Source organism: Ruditapes philippinarum, unplaced genomic scaffold (genome assembly GCF_026571515.1).
Source record: "Ruditapes philippinarum isolate M1 unplaced genomic scaffold, ASM2657151v2 ctg148_1_1_1_1, whole genome shotgun sequence".
Taxonomy (NCBI): domain Eukaryota; kingdom Metazoa; phylum Mollusca; class Bivalvia; order Venerida; family Veneridae; genus Ruditapes; species Ruditapes philippinarum.
The window spans coordinates 16,577-42,349 of NW_026862686.1; the positions used below are offsets into that span (position 1 = coordinate 16,577).

At 33.9% G+C, this 25,773-nt stretch overlaps 1 pseudogene; it reads left to right on the plus strand.

The window, feature by feature from the left end:
- LOC132719887 (fatty acid synthase-like) overlaps positions 1-23,463 on the plus strand; it is a 33,071-nt pseudogene extending 9,608 nt beyond the window's left edge.
- Positions 23,464-25,773: the final 2,310 nt, after the last annotated feature.

A 25,773-nucleotide genomic window follows, 5' to 3' on the forward strand; every position in this document is an offset into this window, starting at 1 on the left:
TCATATACCTCTGCCCTCTAGGTTACCATGGCTTTAAAGGGATTTTTTTCTTAAAAGACTTGAATAAAGATAAGAAATGAAAGACTCACTTCAGTATCTGACTCAGATTTCTTGTTTATTCCATAACTTGTTGGAACTGAAAATGATTAAGCTTTGCCACCAGTATATAGCCAGGACAGTGTAGTCTAATCAGGCTTCATACTACTGGTAGCTTTGATTTTGTAAATTGACATTGAAATTATTTAAACCTTTAATATGCTGTTCCAGATTCAAAGCCGGTCTAATCTGTTACACAAATTTATCAGGTTTTGGGGTAAACATTAATTTTGTTTCAAATGCAAATAAGGTAAATTGTTCCTAAAAGAAGAGGCAATTTTCACAAGTGTTCTGACAAACTTAACATTTGATCTGACAAATTTAACATTTAATGGATTCTGTTTTAGAGCAAATGAAAACTTTTCTTTTATTCAAGCAATCTAAATGAAAAACTTCCAGGTAGCTCTTGTAGATGTGGTGACAGCAATGGGAATTCGTCCAGATGGTATTGTAGGGCACTCTGTCGGCGAACTTGGTTGCGCCTACGCAGATGGAAGCCTGACAGCAGAGGAAACTGTTCTGGCAGCATACTGGAGAGGTCACTGTATACAGAATGCCAAGCTTCCACCTGGAGGAATGGCTGCTGTGGGTTAGTTAATCTTACCTTTAAATATTTATATGAATTGAAGTTTTTATCCAGCTCAGTAGAGGAATGCCATTCTTTTCATCCAGTCATTTCTTATGCTCCTGAAATATTCATTTACAAATAAAACTTATAAAACTTTATAGTTGACTGATTACCTTGATTTGTTTAGTGACTTAATCAGTATTTAAAGATTTAAACAAATATGGTACATTATAATACTTGGTTATTATGGAAAAAAACAATCACTTCATTTTCCAGATTGTCTATGGGGAAACAGTACAAGTATATAGCTCAACATTCTTTTCTTAAACTATCTAAAATGAAGAAATATGTTATTTCTTGCCATTTTTGTAGAAATGCAAGTTGAGTTCAAAAACAAAATTGTCTTTTAACTGCTTATATCATGTCATTCATGTTATCATATATATTCATCATATATATTTTTAAATTAGATATGTTATGATGAATAAGATAGACCTATTTCTTTGAATAATGAAGTTTATCTATCATTTTCTTAGTCCAGTCCTTTATAAATTAATGCACTATGGTTTGGCAGATGTATTATTTATTGTTAAGCACTTTGACTTTTTACATTTGCCTTCGTATATTAAATTAGAAATTATTATTCATCCATCAGGTTTGACATGGCAGGAGGCCTTAGAGCAATGTCCAGAGGGCGTAGTACCAGCTTGTCACAATGCCATAGATACTGTGACAATCTCTGGTCCCAGGGATGCAGTCAGGCAGTTTGTAAATGAGCTAAAAGAGAGACAAATATTTGCCAAAGAAGTAAATACTGCAGGAGTGGCTTTCCATTCTTACTATATGCAAGAAATTGCTGCTTCACTTAAAACTGCTTTAAATAGGGTATGATGCTTGTTATTTTATGTTTTCTTGTTTAATTTAAATCGCTACAGTCGAATCAGCCTGTTCTAGTAACATTGTTTTTTTTTCATAGTTTGGGAAAGGTGGCCATTAGGTGGGGAAAATGTGTAGTTATCGACAATTGGTAAAGGGGAGAATTGGGTGGGGAGTAATTTTGACACAATCTTTAATAATCAATTTAATTTCAAAATAATAAAAAACCATGATAGCCTTGGGCATTTTGATACTGCTTTCCTCTGTTTAAATCACCCCAAAACATTTTGGGCATTTTCCATATTTTATAAAATTTTGATGGGGAAGATTGTTTTATAATTTGGTAAAAAAACATATTTGTTCAGGAGTAGAATCTGACCAAACTTCTGCCCATAATTGGACTTAAAACTTTGTGCAAGTCATGTCTTTAATTTATGTAACTATGTCGAAAAGCATTGAAATATGATATTTTTGAATAGGACTGGACCTGTGTGTATTGATACAAAATGGAACATTATGGTTGTTGTAATTATTTGGCAATGCCATTGTGGGCTTATATCCTATAAGGGATATATAGAGGATATTTGTTTGTTTGCATGTAAGATTGAAATATAATTTCACTGAGTGAACACCAGATGCAATATTTTCACGAGTGGCGTAGCCACGAGTGAAAATATAATAGCTGGTGTTCACGAATGAAATATATTTCAATCTTATATGTAAAACAAATAAATTTTCTTTTTATTTCACGCTTTTTAAGTGATATTGAGTATTTTCTACTGATTTTGCCGCGTAACGTCGCGCATTCTCCTTTGTGACGTCATCACATCATGACGTCACATCATCAATTTCGAAATATAGTTCTGTTAAATTTCTCTAATTTTGTTACATTTTTAACATGATGTATGGTGACATCGACTTTCTTTTCCTAAAGAAGCAAATTTTACGCATGACAGCATTTATCTCTGCTTGTTATTCCATTTAGTTATGATTCTCTTTTCATCCGCATTCAGATATAGTCCGGCTACAGTGAAAATTATATTTTATAAATTTCACTAGTGGTTTATCAGAAAATAATCATCTGATATATTACAATAAAACACTGGAAAGCATGAAATAAAGGACTTTTGTATGCGAGTAAGCTTGAAAAAGTTGAAAGTTCTCCTTGCATATTGTTCACACCTGAGGTAATGCAGATAAGGGCCCCTTAAATCTTCTTTCAGTAAGGACACAACCTTATACAATGTAAGCATTATTTGGAAGCCAAATTGTGATCTTTATGTTACAAGAAATCCCTGACTATTCTTTGAGACCAATTTAATATCAAATCATTTCGTTCCTAATCGTTTAGGTTATCAAAAATCCCAAGGAGAGATCAGCAAGATGGATAAGTTCCTCAATACCGGAGGCTTACTGGTCCACTGACCTTGCCAAGCACTCATCAGCTGACTACCATGTGAACAACCTTGTCAGTCCGGTACTGTTCCAGGAAGCATTGAAGCATGTACCAACTAATGCTGTTGTGATTGAGATTGCTCCTCATTGTCTTCTACAAGCCATCTTGAAGAGATCACTTTCAAAGGATTGTTGCATTGTGGGTTTAATGAAACGAGCACATGCAGATAATGTTGATTTCTGTCTTTCAAGTCTTGGAAAGTAAGTTTTATTTTCAGTTATTACAATAATTGCATTTGTTCTTTTTTGTATCTTTTTTTAATTTGAAACTGAAAAGCAAAATTACAGCAATAGAAAAAGAAGAATGAATAACTTCACAATGTTACAACTCTTTTAAAAACTTGAATATTTATGGTAGATGTTGTAGCTTGATTTTGTTACATTATGAAATATAGAGTTCAACATTTGTAATGTTAGTATATTTTAAGGAACACACTTCTGAGGAATTCCTTCACCAATTATAGTGGAGTCATCATTTAATGTACTTTGTTTGTGTTATAAATAAAGAGAAAATAAAAATAAAACTTAGATATTTTCAATATATCATTTTCAGGTGTTATCAACACGGTGTGAAGTTGAATCCATTACAACTTCTCACTCCTGTATCCTATCCTGTACCTAGAGGAACACCTATGATTTCACCTTTAGTCAGGTGGGACCATTCACAGCAATGGAATGTGCCAACTGCTGATATGTTCGTTGGAGGAGGAGCTAACTCTTCAAATGGGTGTGGCTTTGATATTGACATGTCACATGACTCTGAAGACAGATACCTGACTGGGCATAAGATAGATGGGCGTGTTCTTTTTCCCGCAGCTGGATATTTGTTGTTGGCTTGGAAAACTCTGGCTAAGTCTATAGCTAAGCAGTATGATGAGCTTACTGTGCTGTTTGAGAATGTTGACATTCATAGAGCCACGATCTTGCCAGAAACTGGTAATTTATATTCATGTTTGTTTTATTTTTCTCTTGAATGTTACTGACATAAAACCTTCCTAGTTCTTTTGAATTCTTTTTATTAGGCTAATTGTATTTCATAAGTTGTAGTTACCAAGTTAGCTATTCTTTTCACATGTTTTTAGGTTATGTATGGTTGATTCATATTGATGAGCAGAATTCTGCTTGTTTTGTTTTTATGCCACCGCAGCATCTGCGATGCGGTGGCATATAGCGATTCACCTGTGTGTGTGTGTGTGTGTTTGTTTGTTTGTGTGTTATATAGATTATATAGTGAACTTAAAAAATCTTCTTGTGAAAAACCACTAGTCCAATTCCAACCAAACTTGGCAGGATTGATCCTTGGGTGAAGGGCTTCCAAAGTTGTTCAAAGAATTTCATTCCATGCAGAAATCTGGTTGCCATGGCAACCAAAAGGAATTATAAGAATAAATTTAAAAAATCTTCTTGTAAAGACCCAAAAGGCCTAGAGCTTAGATATTTTGCATAAGGCATTGTCTGGTAGACCTCTACCAAGATTGTTCAAATTATAGCTCTGGGGTCAAAATCAGCCCGCCCCGGGGGTCATTGATTTTCACTATATGTACATATAGTAAAAACTTAAAATACCTTCTTGTAAAGACCCAAAAGGCCTAGAGCTTAGATATTTTGCATAAGGCATTGTCTGGTAGACCCTAACCAAGATTGTTCAAATTATAGCCCTAGGGTCAAAATCGGCCCTGCCCTGGGGGTCATTGATTTTCACTATATGTACATATAGTAAAAACTTAAAATACCTTCTTGTAAAGACCCAAAAGGTCTAGAGCTTAGATATTTTGCATAAGGCATTGTGAGGTAGACCTCTACCCAGATTGTTCAAATTATAGCCCTGGGGTCAAAATCGGCCCTGCCCCGGGGGTCATTGGTTTTCCTTATATGTATATAGTAAAAACTTATAGTAAAAACTTTAAAAAAATTTCTTCTAGCAATTGGCAAATGCTAGAGGTTAGATATTTTGCATGAAACATTGTGTAGTGAACCTCTAGCAAGATTGTTCAAATTATAGCCCTGGGGTCAAAATTGCCCCCGCCCCGAGGGTCATTGATTTTCAATATATACATATAGTAAAAAATCAAAAAAAATCTTATTGTCTGATGGTACAAGGTACAAGGCTTCAAAAACTTAAAATACCTTCTTGTAAAGACCCAAAAGGCCTAGAGCTTAGGTATTAATGCGGTGGCATAGCATTTTTCTCAAATGCAATCTTGTTTTGTTTTGTTTTTTTTATGCTCCCCGAAAAATTTCGGGGGAGCATATAGTCGGCGCCTTGTCCGTCCGTCCGTCCGTCTGTCTGTCCGTCCGTTGTCTTGTCCGGAGCATAACTTGAAAACCCTTGGATATAATTTGTTGAAACTTCATACAGTGGTAGAGGGCATCGAGGGGGAGTGCAGTGTCAAAGAACTATAACTCTATTTTGCCCGGTTTTTGAATTATCTCCCCTTATAGAAAAATCTTGTCCGGGGCATAACTCTAAAACTATAAGAGATATCAACATGAAACTTTGTAGGTAAATAGATCTCAATGGGTAGATGTGCAGTGCATAAGAACAATAACTCTTTTCATCCTAATTTTGGAGTTATTGCCCTTTGTTAATTTTAATACTTTGAACTTTGTCCGGAACATAACTTGAAAACCCTTGGAGATAATTTGTGGAAACTTCATACAGTGGTAGAGGGCATCGAGGTGTAGTGCAGTGTCAAAGAACCATAACTCTATTTTGCCTAGTTTTTGAATTATCTCCCCTTATAGAAAAATCTTGTCCGGGGCATAACTCTAAAACTATAAGAGATATCAACATGAAACTTTGTAGGTGAATAGATCTCAATGCGTAGATGTGCAGTGCATAAGAACAATAACTCTTTTTGTTCTAATTTTGGAGTTATTGCCCTTTGTTTATTTTAATACTTTGATTTTGAACTTTGTCCGGAACATAACTTGAAAACCCTTGGAGATAATTTGTTGAAACTTCATACAGTGGTAGAGGGCATCGAGGGGGAGTGCAGTGTTAAAGAACCATAACTCTATTTTGCCTGGTTTTTGAATTATCTCCCCTTATAGAAAAATCTTGTCCGGGGCATAACTCTAAAACTATAAGAGATATCAACATGAAACATTGTAGGTAAATAGATCTCATTGAGGAGAGGTGCAGTGCAAAAGAACCATAACTCTGTTAAGCCTTATTTTTGAATAATCTCCCCTTTTAGAAAAATCTTGTCCAGGACATAGCTGTAAAACTGTAAGAGATATCAACATGAAACTTTGTAGGTAGATAAATCTCAATGGGTAGATGTGCAGTGCACAAGAATCATAACTCTACCTTGCCTAATTCTGGAGTTATTGCCCTTTGTTTATTTTTACTTTTTGAATTGTCCAGGACATAACTCGGAAATCATAAGAGATATCATCAAGAAACTTTGTAGGTTGATAGATCACATTGATTAGAAGTGCAGTGCAAAGAACTGTAACTCTGCCTTGCCTAATTTTGGAATAATTGCACTTTGAACTTTTTCCACGGACAAAACTCTGAAAACTTCAAGAGGTGTACTTTCCTGTGTCCAAAACCTATTCGGGGAGCATCACCCGGCTCAAACCGGGCTCTTGTTTTTAAATATTTTATATGCTCTTCATTATCTCTGATTCAAATGCCATGATGCCATGTAAATTATGAAAAGAAAAATCTTTAAGAAAAGGGCCCTAACTCCCCAATCCCCTCCCCCCTGCCCCCCAAAGTGTTAATTTGCATATCATTAAAAATGTATAATCTTTTGCAGTATTATTGACAATCTGCGGGCATATAGCTATTGCTAAAACCTATCCTGATTGATAATCACCAACTTGTGAATGGTTCTATATATATCCTTTTCACACATATTTATGCTTGCAATTCAGGAAAGATACATTTTGATGTAAGATATATGCCAGGAACTGGACATTTTGAAATACAAGAGGGTGAAACATTGGTTGCCAGCGGGAAAGTTACTTGCCCCGAAAATACAGATTTGGCAAGATATGAGACGGAATTTGACTTCACAAATGAAGAGTTTGAGCTTAAATCATCAGACATTTACAAGGAATTGAGATTGAGAGGGTACGACTATGGACCGACATTTCAAGGCATTAAAGAGGCAGATATTACAGGTGATTTTGGCATATATTCTTTCTCTGATTCACTCTATATTTTTTGCACTACATAAAGCTTTGTTTTTTAGACATAATAATATGAAAATACACTGCTTGCAGACACTTTGACTTCTTGTTTTACAACATGTAGTTCTGCACAGGCATCACTTCGGTTACTTGAATGATTTTTAAGTTTCTTTTTTACAGTTAGCTTTGATTTGGTACTTGAAGTTTTTACAACTCCCGTAAAGTGTTACTAGTTTGATGGGTTCATCTCAGATTATTTATCAAATTGATGCCAAAATACGAAAGAGTATTTTTTTATCAACAAAAAAATATATTTTACCTATATGTTTTCAGGAGTCCATGGTAAAGTTTTATGGACAGGAGAATGGGTTTCTTTCTTGGATACAATGTTACAAATGACTATACTGTCACAGCCCGGGCATGGTCTTTGTTTGCCGACAAGAATTAAAGCTCTCACTATAGACCCACTGTTGCATCATGGGAATATTGTTGATATTGGAGATAATCAACAAGGTATTGATCATTTTTGCCTCTTTTTTTTTAAACTTTTATATCAAATTAGACTAGCTGAAAATGTTCAGTTTGGGTGACCTATCAGGAAATTTGAATACACCGCTAAACCCTTGCTTATTATTGACTACGGTAATGTTCATGTGAAAGAAAATATGTCATACATGTATATAGCTGACACCTTTTTGATCATTTAAAGTGTAAAATGACGCATTTTATGAATTCAATTGAGTGTCTATGATTATCATTTTTCCTTTTCTTAGACTTGAGTTTATGGACAAGATGAACTTAGTAATTTAAATATCCCGGCCCTTCCCTTATACTCACATGGTCTGATTGCAGAAGTACCTATAATAGTTGCTTATAATAGACTTTGAAATAATAAGGTTTTTTATGTCAATGAAATATTCATTTGTTAAATTAAGCTTTCAGTTGGTATATTATAGATTAGATGTACAGTAGAACTTCGGTAAGTCGAAGTTGGAGGGACTTGCGTAAAAACTTCGACACATCGGGACTTCGACTCATGAATCGGTCTGAATTTCATGACAAAATTTCAACCCGTGACTAGCCCTAATTATAAGATCTACAACGTAACATATTTCATGTTTTTCTTTCATTCATTAATCTGATATTTCAAATTAAAAATGATAAATATGACATGTTAAGTTACTTTTTACGGGTAATGATTTGGACTACCTGTTGACGTAAACAATGAAGTTACAAAAGGCGTAACGATATGAAAGGGCAATAACTAAACCAGCTTGTAGTAAATATTTCGCGTGTGATTATCACGCGACACCGGGTCACGGAAGCACTCAAATGATAGTTCTTACTGTTGACATGTACTTTCAAATACCACTACGGCAATTAAAATAGTAACGATTTAAGCATTTTTTCACACATTTAAACGCATACAAAGGCTGTTTGAACACTTGGCTGTGTAATTAACACCTGTCACTAAAGTTGATTGGAAATCGTCATCGCGGCCAGAAAAGGTGTGAAACATGTCTCGAGATCGAAGGTGTCAAAATAATCGAAGGACTTCGACTTATTTGTGGTAAATTGTACTAGATTTATTCTATACGGACCACGAAAAAACTTCGACACATCGAAAAGTTCGACACGTAAAATCTCGACTCAAAAATAGGTTTTTATAAGGAATATATAAGGGAAAAAATCGGGACTTTCATTTTACTTCGACACATCGAGAAAATCGACTAATTGAAGTTCGACTCATAGAAGTTCTACTGTATTTGATTTGTCGAAGAATAAAAGTATGTGTAAATCTTGCTTAAGTTTATTTAATAAGTGTGAAAGGCATTAAGGAGAAATCTGACTTGGCTTCATTGTTCTATGTGATCAAGTTAAATCTTTATAGGTTTTTAACATTTTCATTTCCTATGCAACTTATGTAGATAAAAGATTTTAAAATTTTTACCCTACAGGAGTCCATGTAGTTGTTGATCAGTATTGCGACACTTGTATTACCAGAGGAGTAAAGATTCTTGGTCTCCATGCTACACCAGCACCACGTCGTCATGACTACCATCATCCAATCACAGAGAAGTACACTTTTGTACCTTACCAATCAGAAATTCCGGTACAAGCATCGGTTTCACTTCAGCAGTATGCTGGTCAATGCTACAAATGTGCTCAAGAGGGGCTTACAAATCTGTTACAACTACATGGGGATAATGGATTAAAGAGCAAGCACCAAATCAAAAGCAGTTGTCCCAAAATACTTAGAAGAGCATGCAGAAACCTCAGAAATATTTGAACAAGGTGACAGTGAAACTCAGGGTGTTCTATCCACTTTTACAGAAAATCTTCAGGACTGAATTATAAATGAAAATTTTGCTGTGAATGTTGAAAAGTTTGTTGCAGAAAATCAAAAGACACTTGCGTCAGATCCTCTTCTTAATTGTCTGATCACACCTGATACATTGAAGCCATGCTTCGACCTAGTGGTGGAAACTTGTTTGAAGCAAAATTTGAAAGTATTAGAAATATCCAACTCTAATTTGAGTCACCATTTAATGCCTTTCGTTGCCAGTCATCCATTGTTAAATACATCATTCATAGTAGCCACAGCAATGGGAAATGAGAGTATAGAAGGAGTAGAGGTTATAAAATGGTTACTAAGTGATCAGCCTATTCAGTCACTGCAACAAAAGATGCAGCTAGTGGTTGCTGATAATATTCTTCATAAACAATCCAATATCAAATCTGGGTTGTGTAATGTTTTAGAGTACGTGGAGGTTGGAGGTTTTTCTCCTGGTACAAGAGGTTACCAAGAACTTCCATCTTGCCTTACCTTTAGATGGCTTCATCAATGATGATATTTATGATGATCTCAGTAAGCAGAAGTTGCAGCGTTTTATTGTACAGATGAAAAATGGCGGGAAATATTCCAGGAAGAAGCTTTAGAGATTATTTATAAAAAATCTGACCAATTCTTTAATACATTGTTCTTATTGAAGAAAATTGACAATCATTCTGCCCCTCAGAAGTGATAAATGTATCAGATCTTGGATGTAACTGGGTGGAGACATTGAAAGAAGAAATTCTAGTTATTCAGTCAAAGCCAAAGGGAGACAATTTGTGGTTTGTTGCAGATGAGAATGTCAACGGCATTATGGGAATGGTAAATTGTCTGAGACAAGAACCTGGTGGTGATAGAATAAGGTATTTGCAAAATTGAGTAGGCTAATGATACATGTATATATGTACATGTAGTCCATGTTTTAACTCTTAACCTGTTTGAGCTGTAATTGATAAGCCTTTGCCACCAGTATAGAGCTAGATTAAAGTAGTGTACATCCGTTAAACAAATTCAGTAAGTTTAATGTTACAAATGTTAATGTGAAATAAAACATTATATTTTGGAGTTTATATGAAGCTGATATAGAATCTCTACAATCATTTGTGAGAGCATTGTTTCAATTATTTCATGATTATTAAATTGATATTTAATTTTCTTTTACAATAATTTACCAGTGGGTGTTATTTGGCTGTTTCAACTCTCCTGTTTTGAAATCGATTTGATTTTTACTCTAATGGAGTCCTCTCTTTCTACAGATGTGTGCTAAATATTGGTAATGAACCATTCCCTGATATAGAGGCAGCTGTTACAGACTTATCAAAGAAGGATCTGGTTATGAATATCTATAACAATGGTGTATGGGGGTCATTTAGACACCTACCTTTATCTCCAGGTAAGGATTGATTCACACGTTATTTTTAATTTTAAAAAAGTGCAATTTGAAGTACGCATTTTGTTAAGCTAATGTTAAATTGCATGAACAGGGCCAATTTTTAAGGCCTTTATAGTCAAATATTCATTTGGAAGGCAAGACTAACTCACAAGATGTTTTGATTCTACTTAATTTGTGATTTTAATTCAAATTTGATCTACAGACCTATAAATCATGTCAAGAAAGTTAATGTATGCATTCTCAATAACTTATAAAAGGAATATTACCACATTGTAAAAATGATTATTGTATATATTATTACATCATGTATGTTAAAGTATAAAGGTATTCAGCAGTGTAGGGGTAAAAACATATACTTTGATGAATTATGCAAATAGTTACTTTGTAATAAATTTATAATTTTTTTATTTTCTATGTTACAGTAACACTACTCCAGACAGATCACGCTTTTGTCAATGTTCTGACTAAAGGAGATCTATCAAGCTTACATTGGATTGAATCTCCCTTAAGATACTATAACCCATCTGTTGAACTGCACTCAGAGCTTTGCAGAGTTCATTATGCCGCCCTCAACTTCAGGGATATAATGTTAGCAACAGGAAAACTCCCACCCGATGCTTTTCCAGGAGGCATAGTAAATCAAGAGTGCATGCTTGGTATGGAATTTTCAGGAACAGACTCCAAAAGAAGACGTTGTAATGGGATTAGTACCAGCAAAGGTAGGCATTTTGTTTTTCTAAATAAATATTTCATTTAAATAAGAATTTGTCTTAATATGGGTCAATTCAACTCAATTGTTTATTTTGCCTATAATTACAGTATTTATACATTTGGTTTATCATGTTGTTTTTTTTCCTTAAAAAATGTTGTTTTTTTACTATAACTACTATTTTACTTAAGGTATCTTCTTTAAACTTCATATACTTGTAAATATATTTTGCCACTTCTCTCTCGCCATCATTGTTTCCTCCATTTTCCTCAATATTACTTGTCATCAAGAAGTATTTTTCCTTTTAAGGGTCTAGCTACAGTTGTAGATGTAAACAGTCACTTTATATGGCCGATACCAGACTCCTGGTCACTGGAAGATGCTGCAACAATCCCTGTAGTCTATACTACAGCTTACTATGCTCTGGTTGTCAGGGGCAACATTCACCATGGTGATACGGTATTGATACATTCAGGAAGTGGTGGTGTAGGTCAGGCAGCTATAGCCGTGGCCCTTAGTTATGGTTGTACAGTATTCACAACTGTGAGTTCACAGGAGAAGCGCAGTTATCTGAAGTCAAGATTTCCACAACTCACAGACAAACATTTCTTCAATTCTAGAGATACTGCATTTGAAAATGGAGTACTTAAAGCAACTAAAGGAAAAGGTAAATATTATCATGAAAATCTAGGAACCTGTTTCAACAGTGTTTGTCTTATTTAAGATAAATGAATTTAGATATTCTTGATGAGCTAACACTTTTAAGCAAAAAAAAAAAGTTTCTTTTAATTATGATATGGTTTATCATATTCAATTATGATAATTTTGTGAGCATAGAAATTGTATACATGTACAATACAACAATTGTAAAAATAAATTCATTTTGTATCCAGAAATTGAACAAATATATTTACAAATAAGTGATGCCTGCGTGGTAAATAAGGCTCCAAGCCTTGCAATGTAAGGATCTATAGCTCAACCCCCACAATAGTCATTAATATAATGACTTAAGTAATATTATACTGACTGATTAGATGTTGATGCTGCTAAATATTTTCTAGAAGCTTTCATCATAATATAGTCAGCAAATATATTAAACACAACTTTGGTCAACAGAATATGGTCTGATGAAGTATTTGATTCTTATTATCTAAGGCACTAACTGTTTACTGTTACAGGAGTTGACATTGTGTTGAACTCCCTCGCGGAAGAGAAACTTCAAGCCAGTTTGAGGGTGCTCGCTCAGCATGGTCGCTTCCTAGAAATTGGAAAGTTTGATCTCTCAAATGACACGTCCCTCGGTAAGCAAGATATATTTTTACTCGGTAAAGATTGTATGTTACATTTAACAAAATTTCTTTTGTTTTCTGATGATCATTATATATGTATATGAATTTGTAACACAAAAAGTGTCAAACTGGGAGGAAATTTATTGATTTCTTTTAACAAATTATTATAATTATAGGAATGTCTATATTTCTGAAGAACATCAGTTTCCATGGTATTTTACTGGATGCGCTATTTGAAGAAGGGAATCGAGACTGGTCTATAGTTTCTCAATGTCTGACAGAGGGTATACAGTCAGGAGCTGTTCAGCCATTGAAAGCAACAGTGTTTGACAGGGATAGTGTTGAAGATGCTTTTAGATTTATGGCACAAGGAAAACATATTGGAAAAGTTTTAATAAAGGTATTTTTACCTTGAGATTACAATTTTTTTTTTTATTTTATTTTTTTCAGGAAAATGCAGTAACTAAATGAATACTCCTGCATTCTGTATGAGTATTTATAAGTATAAATCAATGTAATTTTAACTTGAAAATAAATAATACAGAACAATTTTCCCAAATCAGATCTTTATGGAGACTTATGTGCAATACTTAAGACATAAACTCTCAAAACTGTGTCTGAAATTTTATTGTACAGTTAATAAACAGATTAAGTATATGATTCTGTCACAATTTCTCATTTTGATCATAGATGTAAAACTTTATATATAACTAAAAAACTTTATAAATAACTTAAGGTTCAAGATAGTGAAACAAGTGCAACTTTAAGCATACCAGCCCTCCCTCGTGCTGCATGTGATCCAGGAAAATGTTACATTATAACTGGAGGTCTTGGCGGATTTGGGCTTGAGCTGGCTCAGTGGTTGGTAGACCGAGGGGCCAGAAGTCTCATTCTCACCTCTAGATCGGGAGTTAGAACAGGGTACCAGAAAAGAAAAATACAACTGTTACAGGTATTTTGTTGATATATTGTTGTGTCGCCTCTACGGAGTAGTGACGACATATAGGGATCACTTCTCCGTCGTCTGTCTGTCCGTCACAAAACTTGTCCAGACTACTCCTCATAAACTACTGGTGCAATTTCATCCAAACTTTACAGGAATGATCAGTACCAAGTCTAGTTGTGCATATTGTCAGCATTTTACGGTTCAATAATTTTTGTCAGAGTTATGGCCCTTTAATAATTTTTATTTTTAAAGTTTGCCCGGACTACTTCTCTTATACCACTAGTGCAATTTCAATGAAACTTTACAGGATTGATCTGTAGCTCAAGTCCTTGCGCATATTGCAAGGGTTTTCCGGTTGAATGATTTTTGGCCGAGTTATGGCCCTTTGATAAAAAGGTGTTTTTTTTTCTGTGTGTTGCCAGATACACAAAAGCTTGTCCGCACTACTCCTCAAAAACTACTGGTGCAATTTCATCCAAACTTTACAGGAATGATCAGTACCAAGTCTAGTTGTGCATATTGTCAGAATTTTTTGGTTCAATGATTGTTGTCAGAGTTATGGCCCTTTAATAATTTTTATTTTTAAAGTTTGTCTGGACTATTTCTCTTATATCACTTATGCAATTTCAATGAAACTTTACAGGATTGATCTGTAGCTCAAGTCCTTGCGAATATTGCATGGGTTTTCCAGTTGAATGATTTTTGGCCGAGTTATGGCCCTTTGATAAAAAGGTGTTTTTTTCTGTGTGTTGCCAGATACACAAAAGCTTGTCGGGACTACTCCTCATAAACTACTGGTGCAATTTTATCCAAACTTTACAGGAATGATCAGTACCAGGTCTAGTTGTGCACTGTCCGTCTGTCTGTCTGTCCGTCTGTCACAAAACTTGTCCCAACATAAAATTGGCCATCATGAGGCGACACATGTGATTACTGATCGCTCTTGTTAAATATGAAAATATTGATTTAGTGAACATATGAAAATGAAATATAAATGATATATACAGGATATTTGTCTTACTTAGTGTGTAAATTTATTTGATTTCGTGGAGTGTCTGATTCGAATTTGAAAAAAAACGTTTTCATGTGTTCATTTTATAAAATAACATTAAGTGCGTCTTAATGTCATGTTTGAATGACGTCACATCAAAATATATGCACAGCTGTTTTAACAGAGTCACAAAAGTCAAACCTGTGTGTGATAAACACTGATTTTCATACAGTGAGATTTCAGTTTTATTTAAAAGAAATATATTAGCATAAGTACTTCTTTAAAAGAAAACACCACAAATAAAATAAGTTCAAAAAAATTTCTTTTTTCTGCTTAAAGTTGTACTTTATATACATGTATAATACTTACATGTATGTTATTTTTTACAGAATTTGGGGGTAGATGTTATAGTATCAACAAGAAATGTGACACAGAAAGAGGACATTAGACACCTGCTTGCAGAGACCAGTAGTAAGCCAGTGGGAGGTGTCTTTCATCTTGCAATGGTGAGCATATTTGCTATACATTAAATTAGTATTTATTCTATGTTTCCGCCTTTAAAACGGTTTGAATATTAAAGAGATAACATAAAGAAGTGCTTGGTTTCTGTTTGGAAATCTTTTTATAATAATAATAAGTAACTTTTTAAATCAAGCTGAAATGACTAACTGGGTGTTTGGCTTACGGAATGATTTATCATACAATCTGATTATGTCATGCCTTTAAAAATAGATTGCAGAATGAAAAGTGATCTTGGTGGTTCCTCTTGGGTCTCAGATGCATGCTTGTGCCAGAAATAATGTACAAATCTTCCTCCACTATCAAAGATTGATAATTGTCATGTTACCTTAATAGTATGAGTGTTGCTTAAACAAAATTTCTATTACTCTTTTGGAAGCATTCAAGTCTTGCATTTGCTTAGACCTTGATAACTTACTGTAAAACATTCCCCTGCATTTTCCCTGCTGATTGTTATAATTGAATTCCTCGTATATCATTCAGAGTTAAATTCATTAATGATTAAGGATTAACAGAAAATATTCAATAGTGAACATCAGGCATTAAAGAGTTTTGTTGTATTATTTACTGTAAGCATTGGCTTTACATATTATCACCACTTGCCCCTCACCGCTGTGGGTTCGAATCCCGACAGGGACTTTGGATTCTTTCATGTGAGGAAGCTATCCAGCTAGCTTATGGAACGTCGGTGGTTCTACTCAGGTGCCCGTTCGTGCCTGAAATAATGCACAGAAGGGCACCTGAGGTCTTCCTCCACCAGTAAAGCTGGAACGTCGCGATATGACCTGTAATGTGTCGCTGTGACGTAAAACCCAAAACAAAACAAACAAAAAAATATTACATATTATCAAAAATCCAAATATAGTGTTATTTCATTTTTCATTCAAGGTATTGAGAGATGGTTATTTAGAAAACTTGACTGTAGAAGATTTCCAAAAGGTTTGCGGACCAAAAGTGACGGGAACAATAAACCTTGATCAGGGTACCAGAGAGTTTTGTAAGGAGAGTTGTGATTGGTTTGTTGTGTTCTCATCTGTCAGTTGTGGGCGTGGCAATGCTGGCCAGTCAAATTATGGCTTTGCAAATTCGGTAATGGAACGTATTTGTGAGGAAAGAAGAAAAGATGGATTACAAGGTAAAAGTTTATCGTGTTATTGTGAAGTGAGAAATGAACTCACATTACTAGTTTAATAACTAAAATTTCTCTAAAATATTGGTCTCTATGGTGGAGTGGTTAAAGAACCTAACTTAAATCCCATCAAGGACATGTGAGGAAGATTATCAACGATTGATCATTGGTTGAACCGTTTTCTTCGGTATCCCCTTTAATGCTAGAAATGATTCATGAAGATCTGTCTTGGGTCATCCTTCACCAGTATGACCTTGACATTGTGACTTGAAACCAACCACAATCCCCCCTACCCCCAAAAAAGAAAACAACACTTTAATAGTATTTGTTTTGGTATATACAGAATTTGCATGTTCAGCAAACAAAAAGCTGCAAATTATCATAAACAGTAGAAACATTGTCGCTTGGAACATTGTACTTGGCAAAACTTATTTACCATAATCATAGACCATTTGAAGGAGGAAGGATCTTTTAATTATCGTACATCATATGGTGTGAATTGTTGTCTTTAAAGCTCATTATTTACTGTTATTAAAAAGTAGTTTAACTTTATTACTTATTGTCAATTAACTGTCACAGGTCTTGCCATTCAGTGGGGTGTCATTGGTGATGTAGGGATAGTTCTTGAGTCCATGGGAGATAATGACACTGTTATTGGTGGAACACTTCCACAGCGCATCACTTCCTGTCTGATGACCCTTGATCTGTTCTTGAACCAGTTGGAACCTGTTGTGTCAAGTTTTGTCCCAGCAGATAAGCAGACAGACAGTAACAATGCCAGTGACAATAAAATTGACCTGGTTTTAGCTGTTTGTCATATTCTAGGTAACTTTGATCATTTTCTTGTCTTTTTGTTATCTTGAAATACAACAAGTTTAGAGCTGTGTTAAACAAATTTGAATCACAATATAAAGAATGATGTGAAAGAAATAAGACAAACATAATGTTATACTTTTTTACAGGACCAAGAAAATGGTTAAAGTTGAATTTTAAGATTTTGTTAGAAATAAATTATTTTTTGGCAATAAACTCCCTGCACAGCTTTATATGATCCTAAAAAAAGTAAAAAAGCTTTTAAATAAGTCAAATGGTGTAATAACTTAATTAGAGTGTTTCATTCTTGTTCCTTTGAATAGAAATTTTCTCTTTTCAGATTGATCTTGTAAAGTGAATGATAAAAATAACTCATTTAATATCTTAAAAACTGAATCTCTGGTCTCAATACCAGCACTTGTTTTAAAAGTGAAAACTTTAATGTGTACATGATTTACTACATGCTAACACTATATACATATTTCACATGTAGGTATTAGTGAACCAAGCTCTGTTAATCCCGATGCCAGCTTAGGTGACCTTGGCCTTGATTCCATGATGAGTGTTGAGGTCAAACAAACTCTTGAAAGAGGATTTGATATTGTCATGGGAACAAGGGAGATAAGACAGTTGACTGTTAATAAACTTCAAAGCATAGCGAACAATGACAGCACCCCTGTTGCTGTCGACAGCAAGTCCTTGGAACAAGTACATGAAGATAGTGGTAAAAATGTGGTAGAGCTGATGCCAAAAGAGCTTATTGTAAAGATGAATGACAACACAACCAACTCTTTGCCGTTGTACATTATACATCCAATAGAAGGTTAGTAAAAGTGTATAAAGCATACCTACCAGTATAGTGTAAAAATTTAGTTTAAAGCTATACTTTGGCTGCCTGAAATTGGCATGATAATTGTTGGAATCATGATATACATATATATGCTACCATGTAGTGAGTTATTTGTACATTTTCCATGAAAGCAACTGGAACAAGCACAAAATAAACTAGTGCTAACACCTCTTAAAATGGCAATGTATTATTTTGAAAGGGAATGTTTTATTCTGTTTAGTAATACTATTGCATTTATAAAATACCAAACGCTTTTGATCATTCAGCTTTAAAAATACTATGTATGTGTAGATTTTGAAACTCTTTAGCTATTTGACATCTCTTAAATCGGTTTTGATTTTCATACTTACTTGTCTGCTTGCTTAATTCGATAGGTAGAGTGTCTGATTTATAATCAAGGGCGTGCTGGTTTGATCCTTTAGCATGGCAAAAATTTGAGCCGCGTCACGACAAAACCAACATAATGGGTTTGCGACCAGCATGGATCCAGACCAGCCTGCGCATCGTGCAGTCTGATCAGGATCCATGCTGTTCGCTTACCAACCCTATTACAAGTAAAGAAACTGATAGCGAACAGCATGGATCCCGATCAGACTGCGCGGATGCGCAGAATGGTCTGGATCCATGCTGGTCGCAAACACACTATGTTGGTTTTGTCATGACGCGGCTCAAATTTCTTTGACAATTGAACTTTGGACATTGAGCCTATTGGTCAATCGTCTCTCACAGCTGGTTAAGAAATCTTATGTGATTAGTAGTTGGTCACTTTAGAAGAATTTGGTAGCTGCTGCTTAGTATTCAGGAAAGCCTGTTAGGTGGACTGACTGCTTGCATATGAAAAAATGTGTTGGAGTTGGTGTAAAAAAACAGATGTGCAACCCTTTTCATATTTGTATAATTTACAGTTGTTCTGTGAAATTTTAAAGATAAAGATTAAAAAAATATTCAGTGAGCTATGAAAAAGGTTTTCGGAAAAATTTATTTTGATCCAAAATCCTAATTATCAAAGATTAAAAATGTACTTCTTTTAGGCTTTTATTTTGATCTCTATTACAGAAAAATTTTGATATATACACAGATTATATCAATGTTTCAATGTTTTGTTTTTTTGCAGGTACAGTGAGTAGTCTAGAGTTTATGTCAGGGTTTGTAGATAGACCTGTGTATGGTGTACAGTGTACCAGTGCTGTACCTTCCTCTAGCATTCAGGACATGGCAGCTTACTACTTACAGGTTTGTTCTAGTAATTTTCATAGTTTAGTTTACCTTTTATACTGAAGTCAACATTTCGGAAAATAAAAATTCCTGGCTAATTGGCATGGATAAATATTTGCAAATTTCTACTTCTGGTTCCGTTAAATTTACAGATGTGTTTATTGTAGATACTTTGCAAGCATTTGAGCTGCGTCACGACAAAACCAACGTAATGCATTTGCGACCAGCATGGATCCAGACCAGCCTGCACATCAGCGCAGTCTGATCAGGATCCATGCTGTTCGCTATTAGTTTCTCTACTTGTAATAGGGTTGGTAAGCGAAAAAGCATGGATCCTGATCAGACTGCGCATTACATTGGTTTTGTTGTGACGCGGCTCAATTTTATTTTTGTGTGAAAATATTCAGTTCTTAAGATACATGTACATGAAAATTTTATCCCATGAGGAAATTTGGACTGCACCGATTTCCAGTCTTTGAAACTGCCGTTTTCAGCTTGCATATAAATTTTTGTGACAGTTTCCTAAACTGGTGTAGTAAGAACAAATGTGATAAAGATCCCTGTTACAATCATATATTCAATGCCCCTAGGTGGCATGGCCAAGTGGTTTACTCAACAGATTGCTGGACATGTGGGTTCAAACCCTTTTAAGGGCAAGCACCATTGTGTCCGTGAGCAAGAAACTTTATACTCGTTCTTTAGTACTGGTTGGCACCGTGGACAGATTCCAGAGTGTTTTATTAAGCTTATAGCTTACAACTCAAATGAACTAAAATAAATTAAGTATTCACTAATTTCTAGGTTGAACCAAGTTGGAATTCATTTTTCATTGAATCATTGCTTTCCTGTTTTGGCACCATATGGCCTAAAACTAAATAAAAGTAAATAAAGTAGATATTATTCTTTATTATGATGCTTATGAAGTTTAATGTAATCTTAGATATATTTATTGTATTTCTTAGATGGCATTTGATCACAACAAAAAGCAACCATTCCACCTTGCTGGTTACTCTTTTGGAGCATGTGTTGCCTTAGAGATGGCACTTCAGGTTAGCCAATCAAAATCCATGACAAAAGCTACATCAGGGCAATTATGCACTGGTACTTTGCTATCTTTGACCCTATTGGATGGTTCTCACAAGTTTGTGGCAGCTCACACTGGATCGTATAGAGAACACATGACAATTACAGAAGGGAGCCAGGCAGAGACAGTGGCTTTATGTAATTTTATGGAGAAATTCATGCCAGGAGATTTAAATGAAGTATGTGTACACATCTTAGTTACTTATCTTAATAAAAATGTAATAATGTCATGTTGAATAGCCATGTGCTTAATTTTAATGAAAACATAGGTACATCAGTGGATAAGTTGTTTTTTTAACCAATTCATTTGTGAAATAATCATATTGACAATTAAAAAACATCCATAATTCTGGTTCATGGGGAAAAATAACAACTAATGAAATGCTGGAAATTAACTAACTTTTGATCTATGTGGTAAATTGACTGGATTTTCTTTTTCTAAAGGCTAGAATATCTGCTGTTTCTTTACATGCAATGTTTTAGCACTAAAATGATTGTAATGTATTAAAGGGACTCCACTGAGGTTTAAAAGTCTAAAAACATATCATTTGAATTTCTTACATAAATGAACTGGGGCACTTTAAACATGTTAAACAGAAATATATGCAAAGATAGTTAAGAAATATACTTTGAAATAAATTGAAAATCGTATTTTAATGCTTTTCTAAGCCAGATTTGAGTGAAAAGTGTTTAAACACTTTTCATTTTGGGTCATTTTTTTACAATTTGAATAATTATTCTGAAATGAAGTGTGCAAATGATTTGAAATTTTGCACAAAGATTACTGGTATAAACTAAGATCATCTGGAAAAATATTTTCAGTCCCATCATGTCATAAAACCTCAGTGGAGTCCCTTTAACTTAAAGAAAATTACACAATAAAGAATCATACATGTACATGAGTTTTCATTTCGTACAGACTTATTTTAAACAGATTTAGGAAGATATGACCAGCTTTATAACTTTCTGGGATGTGTTAAATGTACTAGTAAATCTGTATGAAATGTTAACAAATGTAATGTTCTTTTTATGAGATGATATTAAATGTATAATGGCTTTAAACCTATTCTTCTGATATCTGTCTCCCACTTTTGTATTTTCACTAGTTAATATTGCACATTCTGTACCAGTTTCTATTCAATCAAATACACAAGATTTGAGATTGTGCTTGGAAAAAAAGTTCTTCATAACCTTGAACTCCGGTGATTTCTTGTCATATAATGTAACAGTATTAGAAAGGAAATCTTATGTAGATTGATACATAAGTTGAAAGTATATTTTATGATATCTGTTCTAGGTTTCAAGCAGAATACTGTCAGCATCTTCTCTGGATGACAGACTAGAAATTGTTGCTTCCGTAATTTGTTCCGTCCACTCACAGTATTACTTAGAGGATATCAAATTGGCAGCAAGATCATTCTACCAGAAACTTGTTATTGGTGAATCATATCACACAGACGGACAGTATCCCTGGAGTGTTACCCTGGTTACTGCAGAGAAAAGTTTGCAACAGAATGGTCCTTTAGGACATGACTACGGCTTGAAAGAGGTTTGTACATGTTTTTAGTATTTCACTCAATACCTAATGATTGTTTCTTTGAATAAAACAATTGAAAACGAAAAAATGGATATGTCAGTAGAAATGCATTGTCTGTAAATTAATAGAAATATTATTCAGGTAAAATATTGCTTTGCCATGGGACATAATAATGAGTTTTGACCTATCATGTCAAAAGGACTATAACAGTTGTGCTTGGCATTGATTAGGGTTTCCCTTTTGACTTTTTGTCCTGTCTGTCTATTTGTCTGTTCTTCTGGCTGCCCATTAGACTATCATGCATATGTATTTATACTTAGATAAAACATACTTCTGGACAAAGAAAAATTTAGACATATTGAAATGCAATGTCTGCCCTATATTGACCTTGACCTTCAAGGTCCAGTATTTAGGGCAAATTGCAATTGCCCTTATTGGCTAATCAATAAATCAACAAAGAGCCAAATAACTGTAGAATATAAAATATGCCACAAATTATAATGGTAAAGCCAATAAACATACTTTCATTTAATTTCATGCACCACTTATTCTTTCATATTTCCTGCATACTGTACTGTTGCAAAATAAATATGTATTAAAGATATTTCGATTTAAACCAAAAATTCTATATAAAATCTTGTTTCTTTTTCATTCAGGTCTGCTCAGCTGAGGTTGTGATTCACAAAGTGCCAGGTGACCATGTGACCTTCCTGCAAGAGGATTCTGGGAAATCTGTGGCAGACATTTTGAATAATTTACATTTAAATAATTGATGACATGGTTCAAACTTCAGAACCATGTAAAACTGTTCAAATGATCTCATTCCATTCTTGTTTTGATGTCTTGTATGTGAATTGAAAGTCCATTTGTGATGTTAATATTTCTTATAAAAATTGGTGCAGACTATTATTCTTGTAGCATAATTTTATATATAATACAAAAAATATAATATAATTTACTATCACAATAAGAAAGTTTATAATTTACTTATGGACTGACATTTGTATTCATTAATTTTTTTTCTAATTATGTACATGTACACAGTGTGTTGTTCAGATGGCTTTTAGAAGGTTAGTGGTTTCTTGAACTGAGTGAAAATAAAGCATGGTGCTGGGGTAGCACCGTTTGCCACTATTCATTAACTGATAAAGTTGAAAAGTAACCATATGACGTTTACAGTGTTGGTGTTACCTTAAATGTAAAAAGACAACCTCAAAGAAAAATAACGTACATATATGAATTAAAGTTTTGTATTGACAACTGTGTACAAGATTGGTTAACCGTTATTGATGTTTTTTTATTGATGAAAGTCTAAAAAGAAGATAAAATACTTTATTTTGTAAACATGCATTTATACATTTATTGTTGTTTCTTAATTTATTGTTGGTAATGTTTTGTATGTCTGAAAGTGCTAAATTTATTTATTTTTATGTAATATACTTGGTTTTGTTGCAATATACAATGTTTAATGTTAAATGATATTTTTTTGTTTAATAAAATTGTTTTGGAAAAAAAATGTTGTTTTTTTTGTGTAAAATATTATAGGCAATCATCAGGTCATCTGGTGAATGATAACTAAAGATCACTGACCGGTGAATGATAACTAAAGATCACTGACCGGTGAATGATAACTAAAGATCACTGACACATCACTGTAAAATCCTTTCTAAAGTTAATTCAGAAGCAATTCTGGTGTTTCTACTGGAGTGTCTGCAATAGCATGGAAGGTCGCTCTAACCAAAACTTTGGCCGTTTTATTGTACTTGAAATTTTAAAGCCAAATATAATTACAAATGTATACAAATAATACAAAAGCAAGTTTACACTTTTGTAAAAAATGACTCCAGATTGTGATGGACTTAATAAAAAAGGTAATAAGATCATTTTTCTTCTTTGCGCTAAAATCTTCTAAAATAAATATAAACATGTATTGGATTGTTCGGGCTAAAGTGCATGTAATTATGTCATTCAATGCTTATTCATTATATGACTTGATTACACTTATTACTTGTGAAATGAATTGCATTACCATCTACGTTACGGATTCAGTGGGCCAGAAACATTGTTCAGGTCTTCATAAATCAGTAAAGCTACATTGAATGGGTGGTTTCAAACAAAAATCTTGCATGATTCGTAAATTATTCGTTAAATCTTTGTCGACTACCAAAAAAAACATGTCTCAAAGAAAACTGATAAAGCTAAGTTCTCTAGTTTTACGACTAACGGACAGATCTGGTGATGCAAACAAAACTTATGTAGGTAGAATTTGCTATTCCTTTTACACTCGTTTCCTATACGTAATAGCGTAGTGGTAGTGTTCGCTTCATGACTGGTTCAAATCTTGGAAAAGGCTTTTTTTTGGATATATGACAACTAACGGGATTTAAGTTCCTAATAAGTTACAAGATTAACCTTTAATTGTGCAAAGCATTAAATTAATAAAACGGAAAATCAAAAGTTACGTCACAAACTATAAAATTATATCCTGAAAGTAACCATACTCACAGCATGTGCCCAATTGCAGATTTGAACTAGGATTTTTTATAACCTGAATTCTCTAACCACTGCTCTACTCAGACTAATGTGACCACATCCACTTTTATTCTTCAATAATGCAATAAATAATACTGTAGATCATGGGAAGGATAGAAGCAAAAACACGGTGAAAAGTTTACTTTTTTATTGTAACCAACACCAGTTGATCAAAAGTGATCAGAAACTATAAAATTTGTAAGGTAGAACATTTATAGTATATACAATGTACATGTATATATAACAACCAGAAGCTATTCTGTATAAGATATGTATTGATTTCATGAGAAAATACAACGGTAAAGAAATTAACAACAATCAAAATAAACAATTACTTTTATCCTAATATCAACAAAAAGTAAAAACAAAATAACGAAACTAAAAGGAAATGCATAACTTTTATATATTAAAAAATGAATTTATTATTGATAATAAACATATTAATTGCAATTTAATCAAGTAATGCATAAAAAAATTCAGAAGATTACCTACAAACAAAACAATAGTTTTCTTTTTATCTTCAACAAAAACCCTTGATTATGAGTGTTCAAATTGTTATTCTTTTAACATTACTCTGTCAAATATATGGTTGTCTAAAAGCATGGATTTTAATTTCTAAATATCACTGAATACTTTCTTATGCATACATGTAATAGTTTGTGGCGTGACCCTTTACACACTGATATTACATATAATATTACAAGTAAAAAAAATAAACATAACCATTCTACGCACATACACAAAATTATAATGGCAGATCAACGAGCATTAAAATCTGTATATCAACGAAAAATTAAATTTGTAAAGAAGGGAGTAAAGACGACAGCCGTAACAATTCTGAGTAAATGTGATGTATCGATAATCAAATAAAAGGACGACTGCGAAGCTTTAACATATGATCCGCGCCATGACAAAACCAACATAATGGGTTTGCGACCAGCATGGATCCAGACCAGCCTGCGCATCCGCGCAGTCTGATCAGGATCCATGCTGTTCGCTATTAGTTTCTCTACTTGTTAAAGAGTTGGTAAGCGAACATCATTGATCCTGATCAGACTGCGCGGATGCGCAGGCTGGTCTTGATCCATGCTGGTCGCAAACCCATTATGTGGCGTGGAAGGATCCATGCTTGTCGCAAACCCATTATGTTGGTTTTGTCGTGACGTGGCTCATTTGTACGAGTATATCAACGAAAAATTACATTTGTAAAGCGGGGAGTAAAGATGACAGCCGTAACAATTCTGAGTAAATGTGATGTATCGATAATCAAATAAAAGGACGACTGCGTAGCTTT